Raw genomic sequence first — 21,548 nt, 5'->3', positions numbered from 1 at the left:
GGCGGCGATGGCAACTACGGCGGCCGGAACTACGGGTTCAAGTAGGGCGAGGCCACAAAGGACGGGAGGGCTGGCTAAGGGGCTCACTGAGCTCCTGAAGATGCTAGGAGCATGGTGTCGTGCTCGGTTTCGAGCCTCAGTGGCTGTAGTGATGGCGGTGACATCGTCGGCGGCGTGGAATTCTCGGCCAAGACGGGGCTATGGCCTAGAGGTCGAAAGCGACCAGGGGAGAAGGGGGAGACGACTTGGTGGTTGACCGTGAGTCCGTTTGGAGGGTCAGTGGGCTCGAGGGCGGCCGTAGTGCAGCGAATCGACGGCGAGGGGCTCGGGTGCCCAAGGTTGTAGACGACCGCGACGACGATGAAGCAGGGCCTCCTGGCATCTAGTAGCTCGATTGGGAGGACGAGGAGGTTCTGGCGGTTCTTCTGGACTCGGTGGAAGGGTGAGGGGTGCCCGGTGGCCGCGGTGGTGCTCGTCGGCGGCGGCGGGTGTGTTCGGTGGTGCTGCACGGAGAACGCAGAGGAGGGGAAGAGGTCCAGGGGGAGAGGGAAGAGGTGCAGGGGGTGCTGGGCGTCTCCAGGCGAGCAGTTGGACTCGCGGGGACGCTGCCAGCGCGAAGCAGGAGGTGGAGGCCTCCCAGTGCGCGCGTGCGTCTTCGCCTCTGCCTAACGGCAAAGGAAGACGACGAGCGAGGAGGTAACTAGGCTGGGCCTAGCTGGGCCGGTCCTGTTGGGCCACCAGGTAAGTGGACTAGGTGAGTTCTGTTCTTTTTTAATTTTTCTGTTCTGTTTCCCTTTTCATTTTATTTTGCCACTGTTTTCAAATTCAAAATAATTTCAAACAGTGCCAAAACATTCTGAGATATGTTATGTTACCTCTCTGGACTATTCCAAAAGTACATAAAACATTTCAAAGCATTTGAAAATATATTCATTATATATTATGAATATATCCCCAAATTCAAATAGATTATTGATTTAAATTCATAGACCAAATAATTCCTTAAAAATGTTCCTGAATTTTGGTTTGATATATAAGTCTTGCCAAAATTCACAAAACTATTTTTTAGGGCATTTTGGATTCACAGAATGCAATTTAAAGGGTGCTTGCCCTTCTTTTAATCAGATTTCTGAGGTTTCAACAATCCTCAATTCAAGTTTCAGAAATTTAAACATGATGCAAGCAAGATGCAAATATTAGACAACACCGGAAGCTAGGGATGTCACACATATGAAGACGTGAATCCCACCAAAGGGGACCCGGTACCCGTATTCAACTGAATTGGCCTCGGGGCCCCATCCTGCGTTGTCGATGTAGAGCTTGCCGCGACGACTCTTCATCATCCGGCCCACAGCGTATCCCTTGAGTCCATCAAAGCTGCCCTTTAAGAACTCGAAACCATCATGCGATAGCCCCACGGTGGGCACCAACTGTCGTGGGTTTGTCACGGCAGATGTCCTCATGAAAGGACTTAGTCGTGGAGCCATCGCAACGGGTTAGCTTAAAGGGGTTAAACCGGACGAGGGGACACGGGGAGTTTATACTAGTTCGGCCCCTTCGATGAAGGTAAAAGCCTACGTCTAGTTGTGATTGGTATTGCTAGGGTTTCGATGACCAGGGAGCGAATCCGCTTTGATTGGCTCTCGAGTTGTTGTGTCTCGTCCCTAAACCGCTGCGGGGTCCTCCCCTTATATACATAGGTTGACGCCCGCCGGTTTACAGAGTCCCAAAGCCGGATCATAAATGTGTCCGGTTCGGTCTCTATACTTCCTATCTTACAATGCAAGTTACATAATAAGGTCGGTCTACATCTACAGGCCTTAACTCGCCTTTGGGCCTTGGGCCTTCATAAAGCGCCATCATTCTTACGTCTTCATGGGCTTCTAATCTTCATAAAGTTAATCCAGCTACTCCTGGCTAGTTTACGCCCAGCAGTAATATCCCCAACACTAACCATTAGCCATAGTAGTAGAAGTAATAGTTGGCGAAACAACTTCATGAAGACACGATGATGGAGATCATGGTGTCATGCCGGTGACGATGGTGATCATGCCGCGCCTCAAAGATGGAGATCAAAGGCGCAAGATGATATTGGCCATATCAAGTCACTTTATGATTTGCATGTGATGTTTGTCATGTTTACATCTTATTTGCTTAGAATGACAGTAGCATAAATAAGATGAACCCTTACTAAAATTTCAAGAAAGGTGTTCCCCCTAACTATGCACCACTGCCAAGGTTCGTTGTTTCGAAGCACCATGTGATGATCGGGTGTGATAGATTCTAACGTTCGCGTACAACGAGTGTAAGCCAGATTTACACATGCAAAACACTTATGTTGACTTGACGAGCCTAGCATGTACAGACATGGCCTTGGAACACGAGAGACCGAAAGGTCGAACATGAGTTGTATAGTAGATACGATCAACATGAAGATGTTCACCATTGATGACTAGTCCATCTCACGTGATGATCGTACATGGCCTAGTCGATTCGGATCATGTATCACTTAGATGACTAGAGGGATGTCTATATGAGTGGGAGTTCATTAAATAATTTGATTAGATGAACTTAATTATTATGAACTTAGTCTAAAATGTCTTTACAATATGTCTTGTAGATCAAATGGCCCACGCTAATGTTGCCCTCAACTTCAACACGTTCCTAGAGAAAACCAAGCTGAAAGACGATGGTACCAACTATACGGATTGGGTCTGTAACTTGAGGATCATCCTCATAGCCGCCAAGAAAGCATATGTCCTTGAAGCACCGCTAGGTGACGCACCCATTTTCCCAGCTACTCAAGACGTTATGAACGCCTGGCAGTCGCGTAGTGATGATTACTCCCTGGTTCTGTGCGGCATGCTTTACAGCTTAGAACCGGGGCTCCAAAAGCGTTTTGAGCAGCACATAGCATATGAGATGTTCCAAGAGCTGAAAATGGTTTTCCAAGCTCATACCCGGGTCAAGAGATATGAAGTCTCTGACAAGTTCTACAATTGTAATATGGAGGAAAACAATTCTGTCAGCGAACATATACTCAAAATGTCTGGGTTGCACAACCTCTTTTCTCAGCTGGGAGTTAATCTTCCAGATGACTCGGTCATTGACAGGATCCTCCAGTCGCTTCCACCGAGCTACAAGAGCTTTGTGATTAACTACAATATGCAAGGGATGGAGAAGTCCATTCCTGAGTTATATTCAATGCCTTAGGTTCTCGGTGTTGATCGAGACGGTGCTCCGGAGAATGCACCCGAGTTGTGCCGCATACCCACTGACTAATTCTTTGGGCACCGTTGGATGCCCACTGGAGGACACTTCAGTAAATTCCTCCTTGACGGTGCCGAGAACGTTCGAAGTGCCGGTCCTTATGTTGCCTCTTTGGTTGGCTGCCATCTGTGCGTTTGCTATCATCATCAGTGGTGGCATCCCCGACGGCACCATCAGTGGTTTCATCCTCGACACCACTAGGGGTTGTGTAGTCGGGATCGGTGTCTTCCACGACGTCCTCATAGCGGTGAGGTTCTTCCTCCATCTCTTGGGAAAGCTCCCAGAATGGCTTGCCCGAACCGCCGGCCTCATCATTGTTGGCCATGTTCTCTCTAAATAGGAAAAAAGGCTACTAAAGTTATTGGATGAGATCAGGGTAGTATCTATTCTTCTATCCTATATATTTTCACATTACAGGTTATAAACACCCCTTTACCCAAAAGATTGTTCCAAGTGCACTATTGCTATCCTACTAAGTGCACTATTGTAGGTTATATATTTTCTATCCTACTAAGTGCAGTATTGCTCTTGCTGTAGGAAGAAAAAATAGTTTGCATTTCAACTTAAGGGAAAACTCTAAAAGCCACTTAGAAATATTTGCTTTGTAGAAATAAAATTGTCTATAAATCTTGATTAATTTTTGTTTCGGTTGAGAATCGGGCACCTTCTAGGTCAAGAAAATGGGGTATGACCTTTACTAACTTTCTTGACCTAGGAGTGCCCCATTCTCAACCGAAACGGAAATTAATCAACATTTCAGGAGAAAGGGGTAACTATTTCTCCCTTGATGTCTACTACACAACCTTCTTCTTGTAGACGTTGTTGGGCCTCCAAGTGCAGAGGTTTGTAGGACAGTAGCAAATTTCCCTCAAGTGGATGACCTAAGGTTTATCAATCCGTACGAGGCGTAGGATGAAGATGGTCTCTCAAGCAACCCTGCAACCAAATAAGAAAGAGTCTCTTGTGTCCCCAACACACCCAATACAATGGTAAATTGTATAGGTGCACTAGTTCGGCGAAGAGATCGGTGATACAAGTGGTATATGGATAGTAGATAATAGTTTTTGTAATCTGAAATAATAAAAACAGCAAGGCAACGAATGATAAAAGTGAGCATAAACGGTATTGCAATGCTAGGAAACAAGGCCTAGGGTTCATACTTTCGCTAGTGTAAGTTCCCTCAACAATACTAACATAATTGGATCACATAACTATCCCTCAACATGCAACAAAGAGTCACTCCAAAGTCACTAATAGCGGAGAACAAACGAATAGATTATGGTAGGGTACGAAACCACCTCAAAGTTATTCTTTCCAATCAATCCGGTGGGCTATTCCTCTAAGTGTCACAAACAGCTCTAGAGTTCGTACAAGAATAACACCTTAAGATACAAATCAAGCAAAACCCTAATGTCACCTAGATACTTCAATGTCACCTCAAGAATCCGTGGGCATGATTATACGATATGCACCACACAATCTCAGATTCATCTATTCAACCAACACAAAGGACCTCAAAGAGTGCCCCAAAGTTCTACCGGAGAATCACGACAAAAACATGTGCCAACCCCTATGCATAGTTTCATGGGCGGAACCCGCAAGTTGATCACCAAAACATACATCAAGTGAATCACGTGATATCCCATTGTCACCACAGATATCCACGGCAAGAGATACATCAAGTGTTCTCAAATCGTTAAAGACTCAATCCGATAAGATTACTTAAAAGGGGAAACTCGATTCATTACAAGAGAGAAGAGGGGGAAGAAAACATCATAGGATCCAACTATAATAGCAAAGCTCGCGATACATCAAGATCGTATCACCTCAAGAACACAAGAGAGAGAGAGATCAAACACATAGCTACTGGTACATACCCTCAGCCCCGAGGGAGAACTACTCCCTCCTCATCATGGGGAGCGCCGGGATGATGAAGATGGCCACCGGAGAGGGATTGTCCCCTCCGGCAGGGTGCTGGAACGGGTCTAGATTGGCTTTCGGTGGCTACGGAGGCTTCTGGCGGCGGAACTCCCGATCTATTGTGTCCCCGGATGTTTTTAGGGTATATGGAGATATATAGGCGAAAGGAGTACGTCGGTGGACCGAAGGGGGGGCCACGAGGCAGGGGGGCGCGCCCCAGGGGGGTGGGCGCACCCCCTACCCTCGTGAGCACCTCCTTCATCTTCTGACGTAGGGTCCAAGTCTATCCGGTAGGTTTCCTTCCAAAAATAACTTCTCAAGTTGATTTCATTCCATTTTGACTCCGTTTGATATTCCTTCTCCTCGAAACACTGTAATAGGCATAAAACAGCAGATCTGGGTTGGGCCTCCGGTTAATAGGTTAGTCCCAAAAGTAATATAAAAGTGGATAATAAAGCCCAATATTGCCCAAAACAGTAGATAATATAGCGTGGAGCAATAAAAAATTATAGATACGTTGGAGACGTATCAAGCATCCCTAAGCTTAATTCCTGCTCGTCCTCGAGTAGGTAAATGATAAAAAAGATAATTTTTGATGTGGAATGCTAGTTGGCATAATTTCAATGTAATTCTTCTTACTTGTGATATGAATATTCAGATCCATAAGATTCAAGACAAAAGTTCATATTGACATAAAAATAATAATACTTCAAGCATACCAACTAAGCAATCATGTCTTCTCAAAATAACATGGCCAAAGAAAGTTATCCCTACAAAATCATATAGTCTGGCTATGCTCCATCTTCACCACACAAAATATTTAAATCATGCACAACCCCAATGACAAGCCAAGCAATTGTTTCATACTTTTGATGTTCTCAAACTTTTTCAATCTTCACGCAATACATGAGCGTGAGCCATGGACATAGCACTATAGGTGGAATAGAATGGTGGTTGTGGAGAAGACAAAAAGGGAGAAGATAGTCTCACATCGACTAGGTGTATCAACAGGCTATGGAGATGCCCATCAATAGATATCAATGTGAGTGAGTAGGAATTGCCATGCAACGGATGCACTAGAGCTATAAATGTATGAAAGCTCAACAAAAGAAACTAAGTGGGTGTGCATCCAACTCGCTTGCTCACGAAGACCTAGGGCATTTTGAGGAAGCCCATCATTGGAATATACAAGCCAATTTCTATAATGTAAAATTCCCACTAGTATATGAAAGTGACAACATATGAGACTCTCTATATGAAGAACATGGTGCTACTTTGAAACACAATATATGAGACTTGCTATATCATGGTGCTAATTTGAAGCACAAGTGTGGAAAAAGGATAGCAACATTGCCTCTTTTTATTTAATTTTTTTATTTGGCCTTTTTTTACTTGGCCTTTCTCTTTTTTATTTGGGCTTCTTTGGCCTCTTTTATTTATTTATTTTCGCCCGGAGTCTCATCCCGACCTGTGGGGGAATCATAGTCTCCATCATCCTTTCCTCACTGGGACAATGCTCTAATAATGATGATCATGACACTTTTATTTACTTACAACTCAAGAATTACAACTCGATACTTAGAACAAGATATGACTCTATATGAATGCCTCCGGCAGTGTACCGGGATATGCAATGACTCATGAGTGACATGTATGAAAGAATTATGAACGGTGGCTTTGCCACAAATACGATGTCAACTACATGATCATGCAAAGCAATATGACAATGATGAAGCGTGTCATAATAATGGAATGGTGGAAAGTTGCATGGCAATATATCTCGGAATGGCTATGGAAATGCCATAATAGGTAGGTATGGTGGCTGTTTTGAGGAAGGTATATGGTGGGTTTATGGTACCGGCGAAAGTTGCGCGGTACTAGAGAGGCTAGCAATGGTGGAAGGGTAAGAGTGCGTATAATCCATGGACTCAACATTAGTCATAAAGAACTCACATACTTATTGCAAAAATCTATTAGTTATCAAAACAAAGTACTACACGCATGCTCCTAGGGGGATAGATTGGTAGGAAAAGACCATCGCTCGTCCCCGACCGCCACTCATAAGGAGGACAATCAATAAATAAATCATGCTCCAACTTCATCACATAACGGTTCACCATACGTGCATGCTACGGGAATCACAAACTTCAACACAAGTATTTCTCAAACCCACAACTACTCAACTAGCATGACTCTAATATTATTACCTCCATATCTCAAAACAATCATCAAGCATCAAACTTCTCTTAGTATTCAAAACACTCATAAGAAAGTTTTATTATTCTTGAATACCTAGCATATTAGGACTTTATGCAAATTACCATGCTATTTAAGACTCTCAGAATGATATAAGTGAAGCACTAGAGAAAATGAAAAACTACTCTGAAAGATATAAGTGAAGATCAATGAGTAGTCGAATAATTATGCAACTATGTGAAGACTCTCTAACATTTCAGATCTTGGTATTCTATTCAAACAGCAAACAAAGCAAAATAAAATGACATTCTAGGAATGGCAAACATCATGTGAAGAAGCAAAAACTTAGGATCAACCGATACTAACCGATAGTTGTTGAAGAAGAAAGGTGGGATGCCAACCGTGGCATCCCCAAGCTTAGATGCTTGAGACTTCTTGAAATATTATCTTGGGGTGCCTTGGGAATCCCCAAGCTTGAGATTTTGTGTCTCCTTAATTCCTCTCATATCACGGTCTCCCTAAATCTCAAAAGCTTTATCCACACAAAACTCAACAAGGACTCGTGAGATAAGCTAGTATAAACCATTGCAAAAACCTTATCATATTCTACTGTAGCAAATCACTAAAATTATTATTCAACATTGCATACTAAATGCCTATGCATATTTAATAGTCCTATCCTCAAATAGAATCATTAAAGAAGCAACCATATGCAAACAATGCAAACATAACAGCAATCTGACTAAACAAGATAGTCTGTAAAGAATGCTGCAACATCCATACTTCCCTACCTCCAAAAATTATTAAATAAAATTCCCACTGTAGTAAATTTATAAGATCCTAATATGCAAAAGGTTTCAACATTTTATCACATTCTGAATTTTCTAGGGAATTATTGCAACAGCGGTAAACTTTCTGTTTTTAAACAGCAACATGTGGACTTCTAAAATAGGCATAGTAAAGGCTATCAATGCCACTTTTATTGAAATAAAAGATGCAAACATTGTTCTAAATAACAGAAAGAAAATACTAACAAAATAAATTGACGCTCCAAGCAAAACACATATCATGTGGTAAATAAAAATATAGATCCAAGTAAAGTTACCGATGAACGAAGACGAAAGAGGGGATGCCTTCCGGGGCATCCCCAAGCTTAGGCTCTTGGCTATCCTTGAATATTACCTTGGGGTGACTTGGGAATCCCCAAGATTAGGCTCTTGCCACTCCTTATTCCATAGTCCATCGAATCCTTACCCAAAACTTGAAAACTTCACAACACAAAACTTAACAGAAAACTCGTAAGCTCCGTTAGTATAAGAAAATAAATCAGCACTTCAAGGTACTGTAGTGAACTCATTATTTATTTATATTTGTGTTAAACCTACCGTATTCCAACTTCTCTATGGTTTATAAACTATTTTACTAGCCATAGATTCATCAAAATAAGTAAACAACACATGAAAAACAGAATCTGTCAAAAACAGAACAGTCTGTAGTAACCTGGATCAAACGTATACTTCTGGAAATCATAAAATTCTCAAATAAATTGCTGAACCTGAGGAATTTATCTATTAATCATCTTAAAAAATAATTAACTAAATAGCACTCTCCAAATAAAAACGGCAGTAGTTCTCGTGAGCGCTAAAGTTTCTGTTTTTTACAGCATGATCAACAAGACTTTCCCAAAGTCTTCCCAAAGGTTCTACTTGGCACAAACACTAATTAAACACATAAAACCACATCTAAACAGAGTATAGATGAATTATTTATTACTAAACAGGAACAAAAAGCAAGGAACAAAAATAAAACTGGGTTGCCTCCCAACAAGCGCTATCGTTTAACGCCCCTAGCTAGGCATGATGATTTCAATGATGCTCACATAAAGGATAAGAATTGTAACATAAAGAGAGCATCATGAAGAATATAAATAGCACATTTAAGTCTAACCCACTTCCTATGCATAGGCATTTTGTGATCAAACAACTTGTGAGAACAAGAATCAACTTGCATAGGAAGGTAAAACAAGCATAACTTCAAAATTTTAAGCACATAGAGAGGAAACTTGATATTATTGCAATTCCTACAAGCATATATTATTCCCTCATAATAATTTTCAATAGCATCATGAACGAATTCAACAATATAACTATCACATAAAGCATTATTTTCATGATCTACAAGCATAGCAAATTTACTACTCTCCACATAAGCAAAATTCTTCTCTTGAATAGTAGTGGGAGCAAACTCAACAAAGTAACTATCATGGGATTGAAAATTGAAATCAAGATGACAAGTTTCATTGTTATCATTATTCTTTAAACATACGTGTCATCACAATAATCATCATAGATAGGAGGCATGCTTTCATCATAATAAATTTGCTCATCTAAACTTGGGAGACTAAAAATATCATCTTCATGAAGCGTAGCATCCCCAAGCTTGGGACTTTGCATATCATTAGCATCATGGATATTCAAGGAATTCATACTAACAACATTGCAATCATGCTCATCATTCAAATATTTAGTGCCAAACATTTTCTAGATTTCTTCTTCTAGTACTTGAGCACAATTATCCTTTCCATCATACTCACGAAAGATATTAAAAAGGTGAAGCGTATGAGACAAACTCAATTCCATTTTTTATAGTTTTATTTTATAAACTAAACTAGTGATAAAACAAGAAACTAAAAGACTCGATTGCAAGATCTAAAGATATACCTTCAAGCACTCACGTCCCCGGCAACGGCGCTAGCAAAGAGGTTGATGTCTACTACACAACCTTCTTCTTGTAGACGTTGTTGGGCCTCCAAGTGCAGAGTTTTGTAGGATAGTAGCAAATTTCCCTCAAGTGGATGACCTAAGGTTTATCAATCTGTAGGAGGCGTAGGATGAAGATGGTCTCACTCAAGCAACCCTGCAACCAAATAACAAAAGAGTCTCTTGTGTCCCCAACACACCCAATACAATGGTAAATTGTATAGGTGCACTAGTTCGGCGAAGAGATGGTGATAGAAGTGGTATATGGATAGTAGATAATAGTTTTTGTAATCTGAAATAATAAAAACAGCAAGGTAACGAATGATAAAAGTGAGCGTAAACGATATTGCAATGCTAGGAAACAAGGCCTAGGGTTCATACTTTCACTAGTATAAGTTCCCTCAACAATACTAACATAATTGGATCACATAACTATCCCTCAACATGCAACAAAGAGTCACTCCAAAGTCACTAATAGCGGAGAACAAACGAATAGATTATGGTAGGGTACGAAACCACCTCAAAGTTATTCTTTCCAATCAATCCAGTGGGCTATTCCTATAAGTGTCACAAACAGCCCTAGAGTTCGTACTAGAGTAACACCTTAAGATATAAATCAACAAAAACCCTAATGTCACCTAGATACTCCAATGTCACCTCAAGTATCCGTGGGCATGATTATATGATATGCATCACACAATCTCAGATTCATCTATTCAACCAACACAAAGGACCTCAAAGAGTGCCCCAAAGTTGTACCAGAGAATCACGACGAAAATGTGTGTCAACCCCTATGCATAGGTTCATGGGCGGAACCTGCAAGTTGATCACCAAAACATACAACAAGTGAATCACGTGATATCCTATTGTCACCACAGATATCCACGGCAAGACATACATCAAGTGTTCTCAAATTGTCGGTGTACAAAAAGAGGGCTACGCTTTTTGTACCCCTATAACTGTGCACGGGCAGTCCGAGCCACGGGCACCACCACACTGAGCAAGGCAAGGGAGGTGAGCCAAGGTAAGGCCGAAGCTCAGGAGGAGCAGAACGATGCCAAGACCAAGACCACAAAGAGCAAAGGGGACGGAACGCCCCCCCCGGCAAGATCCCTGCCGGGAGGCGGTTTTAGCAAACCCGGCAAGACCCTTGCCGTGGCAGCTCGCCCCACACCTACGGAGTGAGTCACCCTTGAGTCCACTACCCCCATGGGGCAAGGATTCGGGAGACATACCCGTGGTGGCATGCAGATCTTTGTGAAGACATTCAAGATCAGATACACCCTTCAGAAGATGATGATCCTTGGCGGGATCCCAGCCCAGGAGGACCATAAGGCCCCCGGTAAGAGCCTTGCCGGGGATGACAGCAGGCGCCACGGCAAGACCCTTGCCGGGGCCCCGGCAAGGCCCTTGCCAAGAACACCCGTTGGGACACCATCAGGCCCACGCCAGTCAAACCTCCACCGCCGTTCGCATGCAGCTACCGACCCAACCAGCTGGGCAGGCACCTACTTGGCGGCATGCAGATCTTCGTGGAGACCCACCGCTGCGCCACCTCAGCTGCCTGCCTGCCTACATGGCACCGCGGGCGCCACTGGCCAGGGCGCATGTCGACGCGACAGGGAGCGGCGACCGACGAGACAGGGTTCTCCCCCGTCCCCGATAAAGCAAGGACACCTGGGCAAGACGCATTAAATGCGCCTTGTCATGTAATGCGAGGGATAACCTCACATCACTGTTCCCTTTCCACCTCCTGGTGCTACTGTGGCACCCCCTTTCCTATAAAAGGAGGCCCGAGGCGACCAGGAGGAGGATTCGGCTTTTTGGAGCTCCTCACGCCCCATAGCTAGCTCAAGAGCACATATATAATACACCAAAGCAGGAGTAGGGTTTTGCGCACCCCCGCGGCCCGAACCTGGATAAACGAACCATGTGCTATCTGTTTGATCCGCTCTTCTCACGACCCCACGCCCCGCAACCGTAGTAGGGATTCTTGTGATCCCATAGGTGTCGTTCCCACCGACATCTTTGGCGCGCCAGGTAGGGGGCGCAATTGTGAGAATCAGCTCTAGCAGTTAACCCGACACTCCTTCATTTTCGTGACCCTTGAAGAAGAAAGGAGGCTAGAAGATCTACACTCGAGCGATCACAAACAGAAGCTAAGTTGCACTGAACCCTTATTTGTGCTACCCTTTTTATTTGAGGTTATTCCCCCCCGGAGATATTTTCTTTGTATGAGAAACCTGCACGCCAGGGGGCTCTACCACGATCGGCAACGCCCTTGCTCTATTTCGAGTCCGCTCAACAGCTCAAGCGGCTGCGTCGAGAATGGCCGAGTAGCCTTCCGCGATCTGCAACGCCCCCGATTCTGACTCGAGTCAAGATCGACAGTTCGAGCGGCCGCGTTCTGAACGGAAAGGTGGCTCGTCCGACAGCACGCGTACCCGGCTGGCCATGGGGATCCGTCCCCAAAACGCCGCTAGGGGCTTCCGCGCCGGCAAGCCTTCCCGATCGACGTAGGGCACGCATACAAAGAGGAATCGAACGGGGAAATAACATGCATGAAAATTAAGAGTACTTCAAAGTTATATTACATCACATCATAGCTGCGGTTCTAACTAAAGATAAAATTTGTCTTGGTCGGGAACCCGCAGCGGCGAAGAAGAACGGGATGCCTAATCCCGGCGCTGGTCTTCCACCCTCTTGATTTCGTCGATGCAGTCGGTGATGGGCTTGATGCACTCCTTGAGCACCATGAGGTCAGCACCATCCGGCAAGCTCTTCATCGCGGCCGCGAAGTCAAGATCGGGATTCCAGTATGCCGTCTTGGTGAGGACCTTGGTCACGACCTTCCGGCAAAGTTGCTGGGCCTCCTCGGCCAGCGTGGCCGTCCTGTTGGAGTGAAGATACGCCAAGGCTCCGAGGACGCCCTCGAAGAATAGGGTCAACTTGGTGTTGATGGTCCCGCTGCGCTCAGGGACGTACCTCACGTGTGGCATCCCCATGGTGGCCAACTGCGAGGTGACCCTGCCGGTGACCTCCTCCAGGCGGCTGATCCATCTGTTCTCTCCCACCACATAATCCTGGTGGGAGGCGGCCTCGTTTGCCTACAGCTGCTTCTCCTCCTCCAGGCTCCTGGTCAAGGTCTCCTCCCGAGCCCTGCTCTCCGACAGCATCTTCTCGAGATCCTCCAGCTTCAGCTTGAGGTCTCTGACGGAGTTTTGCGCTTTGGAGAGCTCCCCAGCCCTGCTGATGACCGCTCCTTGCACCTCCACCAAGGCGCTGTTGAGCGTGCTCTTGTCGTTGGACAGCTTGAGGGCCTGCTCCTTCAGCTCGTCCTGCGCCACCTCCAACTCCCTTACCTTGCCGGCATGGGCCAGAGCCTGGGCATCGAGTGCCTCCTTGTGCCTCTGCTCCAGCTCGCGAGTCCGCCACGCGACAAGGGCCTCGAGCTCCTCATCCTTGCCACGGAGCGCTGTGGCAAGCTTCGCCTCGCGCGCGGTGAGGTCCTCTTCTTTGGAATTCAAGGTGGCTTGATGCTGGTTCTGGGCGGCCTCGGCCGCGGCAGCCAAGTTCGCCGCCTTTTCCTGGGCCTTCTCGATGTCGGCCATCTTCATGGTGAGCTCCACATCGCGCTCGGCCAATTTCTCCTGGAAGGCCCTCTGCTCCTCGCGAGCCTGGTGGAACCAGGTCTGTGTCTCGGCAACACGCGCCTTGAAGTCCACCTCCGCGTTGTCCACCATTGCCATCCTGGACTTGACCTTGTCCAGGCGAGCACGGTAGAGCACTTGGAGCTTCCGGAAATTGGCCCCCATGGCACGGAAAAGCTGCTCTTCTGGAGAACCGTCGCCACCAACGCCCGGCTCATCAGCCACCTCGAGCCCGGTGGCGGCAAGCACCTCGCCGTCGAAAACTTCCCCTTCGGCGAGCGCCCGGCTTGACGCCCCTGGGAGGTGGACGAAGATATCATCGCCCACCTTCAGATACCTGCCGGGGCCCGAGGTTGAGGAGGAGGGAGGCTGGTCACCCACCACCTCTTCCTCGGCAGAGGCCTTGCCGGCCTCACCGGCAGGTCCACCGCTGGCGCCCTCGGCAGAAGCCTCGCCGGTCGCCTTAGCGGCCCCCGCCGTGGTGTCCTCGGCAGCATCCTTGGCGGCCTCCTCAGCAATGTTCCCAGCAACGGTATCCACGTCCTCCATACCTGTTGAAGGAGGGCCTGGGCAGCAACGGGAGCAATGAAGCCAGGAAAAGAATAAGGGAAAAACAGAGACGAAGGACAGGCGACTCACTAGTGCCAGGCTGTGAAGCAGAAGTCCCCTCTCCGCCAGCATTTGGCGCCGTGGCAGAGCCACCAGCGCCCAAGTTCCCCTCTTCCTCCATAGGTGTGGGCTCCGTGCCTGATGCCCTTGCCGTGGACGCCCCCCGCGGCGGCGTAGTCGATGGGGGTGGTGTGTTAGGAGTAGCCCTCTGTGGCTCCTCCTGCTGCCGCTCCCCTCCTGCAAACCCGACAAGGTTAGCATCATAGCATCGAGCACCTACCACGTGTCGAGTAAGAAGAGGGTGACGAACTTACGCCGGGGGCTGCTGTCCGGGCTGCTCAGCACCACCAGTGGTGTCTTTGAAGCCCCAGCCGGGGGCTGGCTGCTCGCCGAGGTCCTCACCCTCTTCACCCTCTGGGCCAACGTCTCTGTCTCCCTACGGAAGAAAAAATGGATCAAGACAAGCGACCCAATTCAAGGAAATGGAAATGATAGTAAGGAACGGAGAACTTACTCGTCATCCGTCTCCTCCTCTTCCACCAGTTTCCTTTTCCTCTCTAGGATGAGAGGCCCGAGATCAAAAGGGAGCTCCGCATCATCATCCAAGTTGACGCCTGCTGGAGGAGGCGAAGGAGGCGGCGGGGTTTGTGCGTGTCCGGATGAGGAAGGGGTTGTTGTCTTCTTCTTCTCAGCGGCCTTCGTTAGCCTCTTGGCTGCCGTGGCCCTCGTGTGGCGCCCAGACCCCTCCAGGGTCAATTGAGGCCGCGCAGCCCTGCCAGGCCGGACCGGCTCACCGGAGCCAGCCCGCCGCGGGACTCGCCCTCTTCCCCTGGTTGGCGTCGAGCCCGCCGCCGCGTCCTCCTCCTCCCCCGACGACTCGTCGGCCGCGTCTTCGACGAGCGGAGATCCAATGTTGGCGCTGCTGACCTCCCCAGAGGCCGCCGCCCACCGGGAGAGCTCCTCTTCCTCCGCCGCCGTTGCGGCCATGTCCTCCACGCCCCCGGCGCTGCCGGCCTCCATGGCAAGCTGTGCCTCCCTCGCCCTAGTGGCGATGTAGTCCAGCTCTGCCTGGGTGGTGTCCATGATAAGCCACCACTCGGCGTCGGCATTGACGTACACCTCGATCAGGGTGTCGAAGCATTGCTGCACATCCTCAACCTTTGGCTCCTTCTAGCTCGGGACAGGGCCGTGCGCATTACAGTCCGGCATCATGGCGATGATCTCGGACCGACACGAATTGTTGCACAACGGGACCACCCCCGCTGGCAGCTTGAAAAATGGCCCCTTGAGGGCCTTGCCAACCTTTGCGGCAGCCCTCGCGGCCTTGCCGGTCCGCTCGACCTCGCCATCGCGACACACATCAAGCTGGAAAAGTCGCTGGCAGAAGTGGGCATGCGCCAGCACTGTGAAGTTGTGATCGAGGCCGGGGCGGAGTCGCATAATGTCAGCCGGGTTCGTAAAGAGCCAAGCTGGCCTCCCCTTGCCGTGCAACGGGGCGATCCGGCGGCGAATGAAGTCCGCCCCAATAATCTCAAGGGTGAGTCCAGCCTGCGTGAGCCGGAGAATCCTGGTGGTGGCGACGGTGAGCCTCCCATCGGCGGCGTCGACATCGCTCCAATCGCTGTTGCTGACCGGAGGCACTCGGCGGACCTTGCAGAATTCCGGCGGGTTTTCATCCTCAATCCAGCACCACCGGCCACGCCATTCCTCCCACCTCTCCTTCACGGCACCCTCCGGGTACGCCCCCTTGGATCTTGGGATCCAGGTGACGCAACCGGAGACGGCTCCTCCCGGCTGGATTCGAGGGAAGAAGTAATGGCGGAAGAGCGCCGTGTTGGGCTGCACCCCGGCAAAGCCTTCGCAAAGATGCGTGAAGAAAGCCATGCACGCCACTGCATTCGGAGTAAAATCCAAGAGGCAAAAGCCGAAGGTGCGCATAACGTCGCAGAAGAAATCGGAGAAAGGAGGGCATAACCAGCAAGAAAAGTAATCAACGAAGAAGGGGTACCGATTTGAGGCAGGATCAACGCGAGCAGCAGGAATGATGCGCGTCGCCGGGTGTCCCGAATCCTCTCCCCCCATCTTCACTCCCCATAGGGGCTTGAAGGAGGCCTAGAGCTCTTGAACGTTAACTGTCGAGGGGAAGAAGAAGGCGGACTTCGTCCGGTCCCCCGACAGCGCGCTCTCCGGCGGCTCCACCATCCCGGCGCCCTTAGCCACCCCCTTGCCCTTGGCGAATTTGGGAGCCATGGCAACCAAGAAGTTCAGAGGGCTGAGGAAGGGGGATGGCGAAGCGACAGCGGCGGGCGACAGCGAAAGCTTAGGAAGGAAGGAAGAAAGGGAACTGCGGCTCTGAGATCGGAAAAGGCATGAGGGAAGAGGAGAAAGTGAGCAGCGCGCCCACGGTTATTCCTTCTTATGGGGGAAAAACACGGGCCGCCTCCTTTCACATTAATTGTGATGTGATGCATCCCCGCGGGAAGCAACCCCACGCATGCCGCCCACATCACACACGCCTACCCACGCCGTGCCACGCGCGGGAAGCATGGGAAGCACAGCGCGCGAAGAGACTTACCGCGGTAAAAACCGCCCGGCCTGCCCGCGCACCATTTTTGGGCCTAGCCCAACGACGCGATTGCGCTTACGTGTGGCCCAGCCCCGGGGGCTCCTGTCGGTGTACAAAAAGAGGGGTACGCTTTTTGTACCCCTATAACTGTGCACGGGCAGTCTGAGCCACGGGCACCACCACACTGAGCAAGGCAAGGGAGGTGAGCCAAGGTAAGGCCAAAGCTCAGGAGGAGCAGAACGACGCCAAGACCAAGACCACAAAGAGCAAAGGGGACGAAATGGACCCCCCGGCAAGATCCTTGCCGGGAGGCGGTTTTAGCAAACCTGACAAGACCCTTGCCATGGCAGCTCGCCCCACACCTACGGAGTGAGTCACCCTTGGGTCCACTGCCCCCATGGGGCAAGGATTCGGGAGACATCCCCGTGGTGGCATGCAGATCTTTGTGAAGATATTCAAGATCAGATACACCCTTCAGAAGATGATGATCCTTGGCGGGATCCCAGCCAAGGAGGACCACAAGGCCCCCGGCAAGAGCCTTGCCGGGGATGACAGCAGGCGCCACAGCAAGACCCTTGTCGGGGCCCCGGCAAGGCCCTTGCCAAGAACACCCGTTGGTCCACCATCAGGCCCACGCCAGTCAAACCTCCACCACCGTTCGCATGCAGCTGCCGACCCAACCAGCTGGGCAGGCACCTGCGTGGCGGCATGCAGATCTTCGTGGAGACCCACCGCTGCGCCACCTCAGCTGCCTGCCTGCCTACATGGCACCGCGGGCACCGCTGGCCAGGGCGCGTGTCGACGCGAGAGGGAGCGGCGACGGATGAGACAGGGCTCTCCCCCGTCCCCGATAAAGCAAGGACACCTGGGCAAGACACATTAAATGCACCTTGTCATGTAATGCGAGGGATAACCTCACATCACTGTTCCCTTTCCACCTCCTGGTGCTACTGTGGCACCCCCTTTCCTATAAAAGGAGGCCCGAGGCGACTAGGAGCAGGATTCGGCTTTTTGGAGCTCCTCACGCCCCATAGCTAGCTCAAGAACACAGATATACAATCCACCAAAGCAGGAGTAGGGTTTTACGCATCCCCGCAGCCCGAACCTGGATAAACGAACCGTGTGCTATCTGTTTGATCCGCTCTTCTCACGACCCCGCGCCCCGCAACCATAGTAGGGATTCTTGTGATCCCATAGGTGTCATTCCCACCGACACAAATCTTTAAAGACTCAATCCGATAAGATTACTTAAAAGGGGAAACTCGATTCATTACAAGAGAGAAGAGGGGGAAGAAAACATCATAGGATCCAACTATAATAGCAAAGCTCGCGATACATCAAGATCGTATCACCTCAAGAACACGAGAGAGAGAGAGAGATCAAACACATAGCTACTGGTACATACCCTCAGTCCCGAGGGAGAACTACTCCCTCCTCGTCATGGGGAGCGTCGGGATGATGAAGATGGCCACCGGAGAGGAATTGTCCCCATCGGCAGGGTGCCGGAACGGGTCTAGATTGGCTTTCGGTGTCTACAGAGGCTTCTGGCGGCGGAACTCCCGATCTATTGTGCCCCCGGATGTTCTTAGGGTATATGGAGATATATAGGCGAAAGGAGTACGTCGGTGGACCGAAGGGGGGGGGCACGAGGCAGGGGGCGCGCCCCCTACCCTCGTGAGCACCTCCTTCATCTTCTGACGTAGGGTCCTAGTCTATCCGGTAGGTTTCCTTCCAAAAATAACTTCTCCAGTTGATTTCGTTCCGTTTTGACTCCATTCGATATTCCTTTTCCTTGAAACACTGAAATAGGCATAAAACAACAAATCTGGGCTGGGCCTCCGGTTAATAAGTTAGTCCCAAAAGTAATATAAAAGGGGATAATAAAGCCCAATATTGCCCAAAACAGTAGATAATATAGCATGGAGCAATCAAAAATTATAGATACGTTGGAGACGTATCATCCCTGCACAACATTTCAGGAGAAAATGTGCTTCTTGGAATAAGATAGCAGCACATTTTGTCATGATCCTGCTACACCTCAAACAGCTACAGAACAAATTTGTAGCAAGGTACATCTTAAGACATCAGCTAACATCCCAGAAGATCACATTTAGTAAACCTAGCAATAAGAACACCGGAAGCCGAGCAAGTATAGATGGAAATATTGCAATTTATTGCACTGAAATGTTGATCAAATGGCCGACAAATTTCAGAGGAAATGGCAGGTACATTTGCATGCAGTATGTGTCATACTAGTACACCCTATGTACATTTTCAGCGGTGTACATTTGTATGTGTTAGAGTAGATTGGAAATTCAGTCACAACTGCTGCATTTTCAGCTTCGACAGTTAACATCCTACAAGGTCCCTCCCATTTAGGAGTCCTAGCAAGAACACCAGCAGCCAAGCAAGCCTAATAGAATCATTGCAATGTATGCGACTAAAATGTTGATCCACTGACATTATGCCTCTTAAATTCCAGAGAAAATGGTAGGAAACTTTGGCTGCTGTCTATATGCAACAATCAGGATCCTACATTCAGTTTATCCTCGCAAGAACTGCAGCAGTCAAACATTGCCATAGAGATGAACAGGCAAGCGATTGACATGAACAGGCAAACAGATGAGGATACCCGGGATTGGCGGTGGGAGGAAATGGAATTGGGGTAGGGTTGCCTCACTCACATGGTGGCTAGCGTGCCGGCGTTGGCAAGAGGCGGGCAGATCCGGGTAGAGAAAGCAAGGAGCTTGGTTGAGGCGGCGATCCTCCTTGATCTGCGGCCGCATGAAGAGCTTGGTCCAGGAAGTGGTCCACCTCGCGATGTGCGGCAACATGAGGAGCTCGGTCCGGGCGGCAGTCCTCCTCGATCTACGGCGGCGCTCCTGCCCGGCCCGTAATGGTGCTTCGTAGCAGCAGCTTCCTGGACCGTCGGGGTGCTCCTCCTTGGTCCTCACGGCGAACTCGCTCGGCTGCTCGGAACCGGCCCTTCGCGACGAACCGCGCGAGAGCAGGGACGCTCGCGCCAAGCCGGTGGTGGTGGTGGTGGTGGAAGGGGATCGGCGGCGGTGGTGAGAGGCGAGAGGCGAGATGCGAGAGGCGAGGGGATTGGGGAGAAGGACGAGCGGCTGGGTCATCTTGGATATTTTAGTGGGGGGAGGGTTAGCAATGGCGCACCTTTTAGGGGTGCGCCATAAAAATTGATATATCAATGGCGCACCATTTAGGGGTGCGCCGTAAACACCGTGATAGCAATGGCGCACCTTCTCCTGGTGCGCCATTACTAATTTTTTTTAATTTTTTTTGGATTTTTAGTTGCATGTAATAATTTAGGATTTGAGATAAAATAAAAGGAAAATGCAAATGGAGTGATAAAACCATTGTGCAATGATTTAGAATTAGATGACATGGTGGAAATCATGTGATACATGTAATAATTTAGTTGCATGTAATAATTGAGCTTGCCACTGACACACACACACACGCGGCCGACACGTCGTGATTCGATCTTAGCTATCTTTTCACAATCTTCTTGCCCTTCTTTCTCGCGGTTGAATAATTTACACCCGGAACCCCTTGATTCTTCTCTTGAACGGACGTCCTTTAGGTAGGGTGGTCTTGCTTCTTCTTGTGGTGTATGGTACTTCATCATCGTCGTCATCTTCCTTCTTCGGGTTGCCATACTTGTCGAAGTCTTGCTCATTGGCGACTCCATCCATTCCGATGATCTTCCATTTGCCTCTCCTCACGACAACACGACTGGGCTTTGACGGGTCGGTAATGAAGAAGCATTGGTCCACTTGGGAAGCCAGTACCCATGGCTCATTTTTCACCGTGACGTTTGTGCCCGCGGTCTTGGATTTGGCTTCGGGTATAACCATGGTGGTGAAATACTAGTCTTCTTTTAGGACGCTCTTGGCCCATCTGACAAGGAACATCGGGACCTTCTCTCCAGCGTAGCTCAGCTACTAGATCTCCTCGATCCTTTCCTAGTATCTGTCCTTGTCGTTACCGGTGTAGGATTCCATCATTACCCCGGAGTTCTGATAATCGTCGCTCTTCATGTCCTTTTCCTCGGTGTAGAATGTGTAGCCGTTGATATCGTACGCCTCATAGGTCATCAGGTTGTGCTCGGCGTCCTGTGACAAGGTGAATATGAGTTTTTCTTCCGCGGAAGAATCCTCATGTAAAGGGTACGACAAAAGCTTCTCCTTGAACCAACGCGTGAAACATGAGTTGTGCTCTTCAATTATATCTCTGTCCATCCTCTGTTGGCCTCGATCATTGTATGTCTTCTCAATAAAGGTTTTGTGCTCTACCACCCAAGGATCGACCACGTCTATGTGTTGTAGCGCGACTAGGTTTGCTCTTTCAAAGTCGGCGAGTCGACCTTTGAAGTCGACATGCATTTCACGACGACCCTCATGGTGACCCCATCCAGCGAGCCTGTCGAGGTGCCTTTTGACGGGCAGACCAATGGGGTTCTCGATGCCTAGATAATCCGTGCATAAGGAGATGGACTCTTCGGTCAGAAAGCCCTTAGCTATGCTTCCATCTGGACGTGTCCTATTACGAACGTAT

Source organism: Triticum urartu, chromosome 2 (genome assembly GCF_003073215.2).
Source record: "Triticum urartu cultivar G1812 chromosome 2, Tu2.1, whole genome shotgun sequence".
Classification (NCBI taxonomy): Eukaryota; Viridiplantae; Streptophyta; class Magnoliopsida; order Poales; family Poaceae; genus Triticum; species Triticum urartu.
The sequence above is the reverse complement of the archived record's forward strand: the minus strand, read 5'-3'. Positions refer to the sequence as shown.